Source organism: Ruditapes philippinarum, unplaced genomic scaffold (genome assembly GCF_026571515.1).
Source record: "Ruditapes philippinarum isolate M1 unplaced genomic scaffold, ASM2657151v2 ctg4069_1_1_1_1, whole genome shotgun sequence".
Lineage (NCBI taxonomy): Eukaryota > Metazoa > Mollusca > Bivalvia > Venerida > Veneridae > Ruditapes > Ruditapes philippinarum.
The window spans coordinates 66691-75259 of NW_026864965.1; the positions used below are offsets into that span (position 1 = coordinate 66691).

The 8569-nt window shown below is 33.2% G+C and overlaps 1 long non-coding RNA gene across 1 annotated transcript; it reads right to left on the reverse strand.

Moving 5' to 3' along the window:
• Window positions 1-3397: 3397 nt before the first annotated feature.
• On the reverse strand, window positions 3398-4811 carry LOC132727430 (uncharacterized). The gene is made up of 2 exons (XR_009625343.1): window positions 4482-4811; window positions 3398-4019 (listed from the first exon to the last, which is right to left on the reverse strand). It is a non-coding gene; the product is annotated as an uncharacterized LOC132727430 (long non-coding RNA).
• Window positions 4812-8569: the final 3758 nt, after the last annotated feature.

Here is an 8569-nt window from a genome sequence, read left to right on the forward strand (position 1 = left end):
CGTTCTCCTACGACGCGTTGCAGTATTCAAGATACGCGCTTGATTGAAAAGCTATCTAATCACTTCATTGCTCTTTTTCTCTTAAAAAGAATATAAAATACGACAGTATACCATTGTAATTATATAAATCTTTGTGTAGCGGTTACTGATATCTTTACTTCAAACGATTTTGATTATTTTAAATACTGGTTTGCTAGTAAATTGCCTTTTTGAGACCAACTTTGTTCTCATTTTTTCTTTTTAATGATAACATTTAGCTATTAAGTAAATAAGAATAATATTTTTTTGTAATTACTGAGTACAATTCACGATAAATGTGAGACGAACCCTAAATGACGTCTGTATAGGCGCCGCCATTTTGAAATGAACGTCACGTCGGGTTACAACGTAAGTGACCGGGGAAAAATATAATTTTAACATTTTGACCATATTACTGCCTTTATGAAAAAAATGAAAAACATGCCTAGAGATATTGACGTCAGGGTTAAGATGACATTAATTTAAATGATTTAACTATTATATTTAATAAAAAATGGAATATTCAAATTTGATGGGACAGACTTTAGGAAGTTTATAATACGCGTTTTAAAAATAAATAAATAATTTGTTGACTTAAAGTCTTTACTGTAATATGAAATTCTAACACGACCCGCATTTTTCCCTATTGAACATAGAAGAACCGAAAGTGTGTGTTATTATGCAATAGAGTCACTGTTTGACGTTCTATATTTAGACATGTGACGTAATCATTATACATGTGACGTAACCATTATAAAATCCGACGCGCTGACAATAAGTACTGAAACAAATCAGGCGCAATTTTGCTTAATAGCAGGTACGGCAGCATTTATTTGTTTATGTCGTGTTAGAATCGAAATAATATATCCAAATCGGTGATATTATCGCTGGATAACATCACTGTTTGTCGTCCTGATGCGCATCATTATATCACTCGGGCTACGCCCTTGTGACATAATTCCTCGCATCCGAACTCCAAACAGTGATGTTATTGAGCGATAAAATCACAGTTTGGGATATATTATTTCTTAAATAAACTAACATGTAATATTTTCGAAAACTAGGGGTCTTGAAAATAAATTAATAAATAAATAAATAAGTTATAAAATTATAAATAAATAAAAAAATAAGTAGAAGGAAAAATAAAGAATAAATAAATAAACTAAATAAAATAAATAGAATGGATAAAGGGAAAACATACCTACTGTTGTCTTTGCTTTTTAAAATATAAAGCATAAAGATGTCAAAACGGGAAGAAATATTTGACTTCTTTCTTTAAACACAGTGTTTTTGCTTTTCAATCAATATTATTTATAATGTATAGATCGAGGAGTTATCTCCATTTGGGGTTAGATAATATTTTCGTTAATTAAATATATTACAATAAAAAACAAGCTATACATTTAAACTTGATAAAAAATCTAAATGCGGAATGATGAAACATTCATGATATAAAATATTTTCAAGCCCTTCTCGGGTCACGACCACGTTTCTTTATATGACACCAGTACTGATTGGTTTCAGGAAGCGGACTCGAATGTGATTGATTTAAGTAGCAAAACTTGTCTCGCAATCGAGCTTAAATAAATTTGTCAAACTAAAACGTTTGACATCATTTATGACGCTTGCGTATTACATTGTATGTCATTAGGACCCAAAATCTCAAGACGGTCTCTATGTTTATATTTACTGAACATCCAGAAATTTCAAGGTCTCTTTTGAGCATTAGTAATAAATTTAGTATTCCATTTATTTCTAATGCACTGCTTAAGAAATAATATATCCCAAACTGTGATTTTAATTTTTATTGCTCAATAACATCACTGTTTGGAGTTCGGATGTGGGGAATTATATCACGAGGGCGTAGCCCGAGTGATATAATGATGCGCATCCGAACGACAAACAGTGATGTTATCAAGCAATAAAATCATCGATTTGGATATATTATTTCGATTCTAACACGACATCAACAAATAAATGCTACCGTACATGATAATTAGCTAAATTGCGTCTGATTTGTTTCCGTGCTTATTGTCAGCGCGTCACATTTTTAGTGGTTACGTCACGTGTATAATGATTACGTCACATGTCTAAATATAGAACGTCAAACAGTGATTTTATAGCATAATAACACACACTTTCGGTTCTTCTATGTTCAATAGGGAAAAATGCGGGTCGTGTTAGAATGTTAATTAGATTTTTTTTTCCTGCAAGTCACATGGTTAAGGTTCATTATGCCTCAGAAATCCTATCAATTTTATTTATTTTTATTAATTATTTTTGGTATCTTGTTAAAACTAATTTTCCATATACAGGAGCTACCTGTTGCTTTTTTCTGTCAGCGATTGGTATAATTATAGTGAATTAGTATTTTGTATGGCAGCATATATATACTACTTTGTTTACATTTTGATACCTTTAAGACACATTACTGCATATTCAGTGCTACTTCCTTCAGTACATAAATATGTGACATTCTCTAAATCTATTAATTAAACATTATATAAACACAGGTTTGACATTTATAAAAAAATAAACTTACATGAATTTCATGAGGCATAATGTGTCTTTAACAAAATTAATTTGAGCATATTTTTATTCTTCATTTTATTTTATCTTTTTGTTTTTCATTTATTTATTTTTTGCGAGTTACTGGACTCTTTTCTATAGCGGAACATTATTAACATAAGATATAGCGGTAATTTGATCTACTTTAAAGCGGTTTAATCGAAATGACTATTCAAAAGTAAACCATGTATTCACGATAAAAGCATGATAAAACGAGAATTAAGCAGGAAAAAAGGAATACATTTTTGTTATCGGGATCCCGACATAACACTGTATTCTCTTTTTATCGTTTTCATTGTTATTTGTTATGGGGCGTCCAAGGCTGAATGGACTAGGTAGTTGGCTTCACACCGCGTTGGTAACTATCCAGCTAGCTTACGAAACGTCGGTGGTTCTAGTCAGGTGCCTGATTGTGCCTGAAATAATGCACGTGAGGTCTTCCTGCACCAGTTAATCTGGAAAGTTGCCATATGACATATACTGTTTGGTGCAACGTAAATCCAAAACAGAACAAAAATGTTTGGTGATGGTCCTTTGTATGTTTGTTTATTTTATTGTGAAGGTTATAAGAAAATATATAATTTAGACATACTCGCTCTTAAATGACACAAATGAATGATTTTCAATGAGGGGATAGAGTCCTAATCTCCTAATAGACAGGATTTTATAGTATGGACTGTGCAGTTGTCCCTTTATAAACTAAGTCAGCCTATTTAAATTATCTTAAAAAATCTATAAATGTATGCTGTGTTTTACATATGTCTTTTAATCTCATCATGTAAAGTTGGGATAATAATAGATAAGGAACACATATCGCTTCAAGTTTATATGCGATACATTCTATTGTTATTTGAATTTCAATACGTATAATTTCTACGGTATGAATATGGTAGTTTATAACACGACTTGCTAAATGTCAGACTTTTATAAGTTACATTTTGAATAATAATCATCGTTATCAAAATATCATATTTATAGTTATACTTAAAACTCAAACACTTTTATAGATATACAACAGTTAGGTTATTAATAAAACAATCAGGAACAATGTTAAAGAATTTTCGCTTTTCAAACGCAAGTATTGTCCTAATATCAGATAACAAGTTTGTTCAATAAACTGAATATTACTTTAGAATGCGTTTCTAAGTAGCTATGAAAGTTACTACTTTTTATACTTTCTGTTCACTGAGACAAGATTAGGCGGGTTTCCAGTGTGCTTATAAACATCTGACTTCGGCCCGTGACCGTACTGATACGGATTAGGTTTTGTGATCTGCGCTATAGCTTTTTCAGGTTTGCCCAAATAATCAGCTGATACTTGATACCTATCACCAACGTCACGTTGTAACGCGTCGTTAGCTTTCATGTGATTGGGTAGAAAACGTCCTTTGTTATCACGGAATTCATTGCCTGCCATTTTGCAACCTGGTAAACTGGTAAATAAATGTAAATAAAACATGAATACAATATAATTTAAATTAAAATGCACTGAGGTTATTCTGATAATCGTTTTCATAGCATCATATTTCTGTTTAAACAGAAACAAACAAAACGAACTATAAAAGTATATCAACTGTTGTCATCACGTACATCAATCATGAAACAATTGTTTTGATGATATAATGTTTTATAAACTCCAACAAACATAACAAACGTAAACAGGGTAAAAGTGGTGTTTCTTGACTTGTGGCTTTGTTCACAACGTCAAATCTTAACAAATTATCCCACGAAACTGCTAACAGACAGACGGACGGACGACCATGTGAAAAATATTAAACGCTGAAATTCTTGTGGGCGTCTAAGAATTGTAATTTAAGCTTTTAAGACAGCACCGAAATTGCAAATTAATAACTTTAAAACAACCAGTTCTATTAACAAATTACGTAACAAATTACCTGTTAATGACAAAGGCGCGTCTCACCTTGTCTGCCTGTCGATTTAAATCCGTAAATGATAAATAAGGAAAACCTTGATGTGCTCGAACACACAAGTAAACCAAAAAAAAAGAAGTTTTTAAATAAAAAAATCACTAGATCTACCCTCTTTGGAGATGTGTGTTACTTGTGTCCGCGTGATCTGCATAAAGCGGTTTATATACAGTCTATGTTACAGTCATGTGATTATAATTTTCGAAAAACACACACCTTAACCTTGTTTTATCTTTATATCTACTCGTATATTTTAATTTCATTTATTTCAATATATCAACGAGAAGGCATTTTATATGCAATTTACACTAACCATTGTGCCATTTAATTTACTGAAATATAAAACTTTATTAGTTTATACTTTTGAGAAGTAGTTAAAAGGAAGTAATATGTGTTTTCAAATAAAGAAGTTTATCTTCCGGGAAAAAAAAAGAAGTCTTTAACCCTGACCGTGTGTGTCCAGGAAGGATATAAAAAACATGTATCTTCTGCATTGTTTTTAACAGCATATGTCTATACTAATTGAGAATTTAAAGAATATCTAGATCAAAATGAGATGAAATACTAGTCTTAACAAGACTGTTGAAAATCATTTAAAATTTATTCATTTATGATTTTAGTAGTCATTTAAATATCCTGCCATTTTCTTTCTAAACGTTTTGTTTTAAAGTATAGTTTGAAAATTGTAATTATTAGTTAAAGTTTTGTGTTGCAAAGGTCTAACAATAAAGGCTGCCGTTTTATCAACAAAGACGGTCGTAACTGCGATCTTATCTTACGACCAATACTTACGACCGAGCTTACGATTTTCACATGACCGTTTTATGAACACGGTCGTACGACGTCAGTCGCAGTTAAGACCATTTTCGGTCGTACGACCGTATAAACATTTTTTTTATAAAATGTTTAACTCCAGGCAATTTTCAATATTTTTAACACTGACAGGTTAACTTGCAATATGGAACTTTGATATATTACATCATTTTCTAAAACATTACATGAAATACAATTTAAAGAATAATTATGACATGAAAATAGAGAAAAAATTGCTATATAATTGTTAACAAAAAATATTATGTGTGATTTTCAACATAACTATCAAAGTCCTGTCAATCTGGGACATACATGTATTTCCCAGTATCAATGTTAGAACAATGAAGTGTGAAAGAGATATCTCATATTTAAGATAGTAGGTCACCCACTTTAAATGACTAATACAAAATATGTTATATAGTCAATCTTACATTGAAGTTTTAATGTGATAATTATATTTTAGAAAAAATATAACAATGGCGTACCTGACGATACGCCAATACGCGTGAGCGTATTTAATGAATAGAGTTTCGAGAAATGAAATTTGAAAAAAAAATAACACGAACAAAAAAATGATGTAGACCTACCTATAGTTGTGTAGCTGCTTATTGATTCGTATGTTTACGATATAGCCTTTGTCAAATACGAGAGGTGCCAAACTTTTTTTTTGAACAAAAGAAATCCGTGCTTCGTAAGACACATGCACGATTTTATCGTGGCTGTTGTTTTTTATCGGTTTTGTACTAAAATTAGCGACAAAGTTGAGGGTATAGTTTTAGGGATTTTGAAGACTAACCGCAGCTACAGAAGTATTCAAAAGGAGCTTAAATCTATGAGTTATAGCATTTCTTTGGGCTCCATCAGGAATATTCGCTACCAAATAGGGTTACAACGCAGTGTCACTTCTCCGAATGTTACAGGGGGGACATTTACAAAACGGTCCACGGTGGCTACACCTGATGTCATTAGGAAGGTTGGCCGTTTCATCGCCAAAGTTAATCCGCCTACTCAAAGAGAAATGGCTTCAAGATTGGGTGTGTCAAAGGGAACTATTATAACATTATCACAAAATTCTGAACGCAAAATTACGAAAAGAAGTGCAAAGTTCATCAACTAAACATGGCTCAAATTAAGAAGCGCAGGGCCAGATCTTGGAAGCTTGATCTGAAATTAAAATGCAACCAATGGAAAAACTTTGTCACTTAGTTTTTACTTAGGCGGAAGTTATGGGCGAAGAAAAAAAGGTATGTTATATTAGAAAAGGGGATAACCTTGGTGAGAAATTGAAGTTTGTTAAACGCGATGCTTTTGCTAGCGGTTTCATGGCATGGGCTGGTGTGTCTTTTAGTGGGAAAACGGAGATTCGGATCATCGATAAAGGTACAAAGGTGAACTCTGAGTACTATATCAACAAAGTGCTCAAGCCATTTTTGGAGAAAGACGTTCCAAGACTTTTTCCTGAGGGGGCAAAAGTGTAACGTGCACCGAGCTACCTTTATACTTATATATACTTTATACTTATTTATACCTAATACCTTATACTAAATTTTCTTCTGGCTTCTTTGCCTCATGATTATTTGATTGAAGACCAATGATTTATATTACTTAATAAATATGCATGAATCACCAAATTGAATTAAATATATAGATATAATTTTCCTCAAGACTACCTTGTCTTTTAATTAAAAAACAAATAATGATTTGTATACCTATTAAACAATTTATAAAATTAGTATCCTATAATAAATACGTATATATACGTTCCCTCTATCTCGTTCTCTATTTCTCTACTTATAAAACTATTCTTCCTTTATTAATCTTTAATCCTTGCTTTCTTTCTACTTGATATTTCTCAGCCTTATCACAGCGCTATGCACTGTGTTACTAAGAATAATAAAAGTAGGTATAGCATTAAGGATCGTCAACTGTTCAACACGCTGCCAAAACACCAACTCCCAATTTTTTTTTTTTTAATGCGTTTATTTAAGGTCGCCGCCGGAAACCCATATGGGCGACCGTACACTCAAGTCGGGCCATCCTAGAGCGTCCCGACGAGATTTTTTTTCCAGCTTTATTGGTGGAGGAAGACCCCAGGTGCCCCTCCGGGCATTATTTCAGGCACGAGCGGGCACCTGGGTAGAACCACCGACCTTCCGTAAGCCAGCTGGATGGCTTCCTCACATGAAAGAATTCGACCCGAGTGAGGATCGAACCTACAGCGGTGAGGGACCTGTGATCTCAAGTCAGCGACCTTAACCACTCGGCCACGGAGGCCCCTATACTCCCAATTTCTGTGTGTGTGTATTTGGGTTTATTTATACTCGCCACCGGTTGCCAAATTCCAGAAGCTTCTCCTGGTTCTTTAGCGTGCCAAGTGTTTAAGCACCCATACACGGGACCTCGATTTAAAGTCTCATCCGAAAGACTGATTAGTAAATTTAGTTGGCCAGCCCGGGAATCGAACCCACAATGTCGAGATTACAAGTCTCGCGCTCTAACCTATTGAGCTATGCGGGCTGGCTCTCCCAATTTCTTACATTCGCCTTCCTTATATATTGGCTCGGACTGCTTGCGCCCTCTATCGTCTTCCATATCTTGCAAACGCTTGAATATAAACTTCCATTGAATCAACTACTGCTTACCTTTTCAATAGGCATTACTTTTGTACATAATTACATGACTCGGGAACCATTGCCAAAATGAATATAATCTTACCTTTTCTACATTAAATAGTATAACTGCAAACTACTACTCTTATTTAATTAAAAGTAAAAGGTAATCAAATCAAGTAACATCATTAAACATATTTGATATCAATTTACAGGTACAATTTATGATAATTTTCTTCTAGATCACTTTGTTTGGTTGAACACAAATGGTGCGTACTTAAATAGGGGAAGTAACTTATACATTTTCGCTACATAAACCACGCCTTCGAAATGCATGCGTCCCGCATGATAAACTCAATTTCACAGATCAAATAAACTTTAATTATGCATCACGCTTCTCGCTTACACAACAAAAATAACTGAAAAGAATATCATTCCATTTTCGAATAACACTTCTGTCCTTTTTAATCATATTTCTACTCTCTCTACATGTCCGTCCATGAACAGACTCAATCAAACCGAGCCTGCAACATTTTCAATTTTGCTGTGTTGGGCTTTCTTTAGGGATTCTGTTTTTTCTCTATTTTTTGTTGTTGCTAAAACAAAGTAAAATAAGCATAAAAATATCAGCCG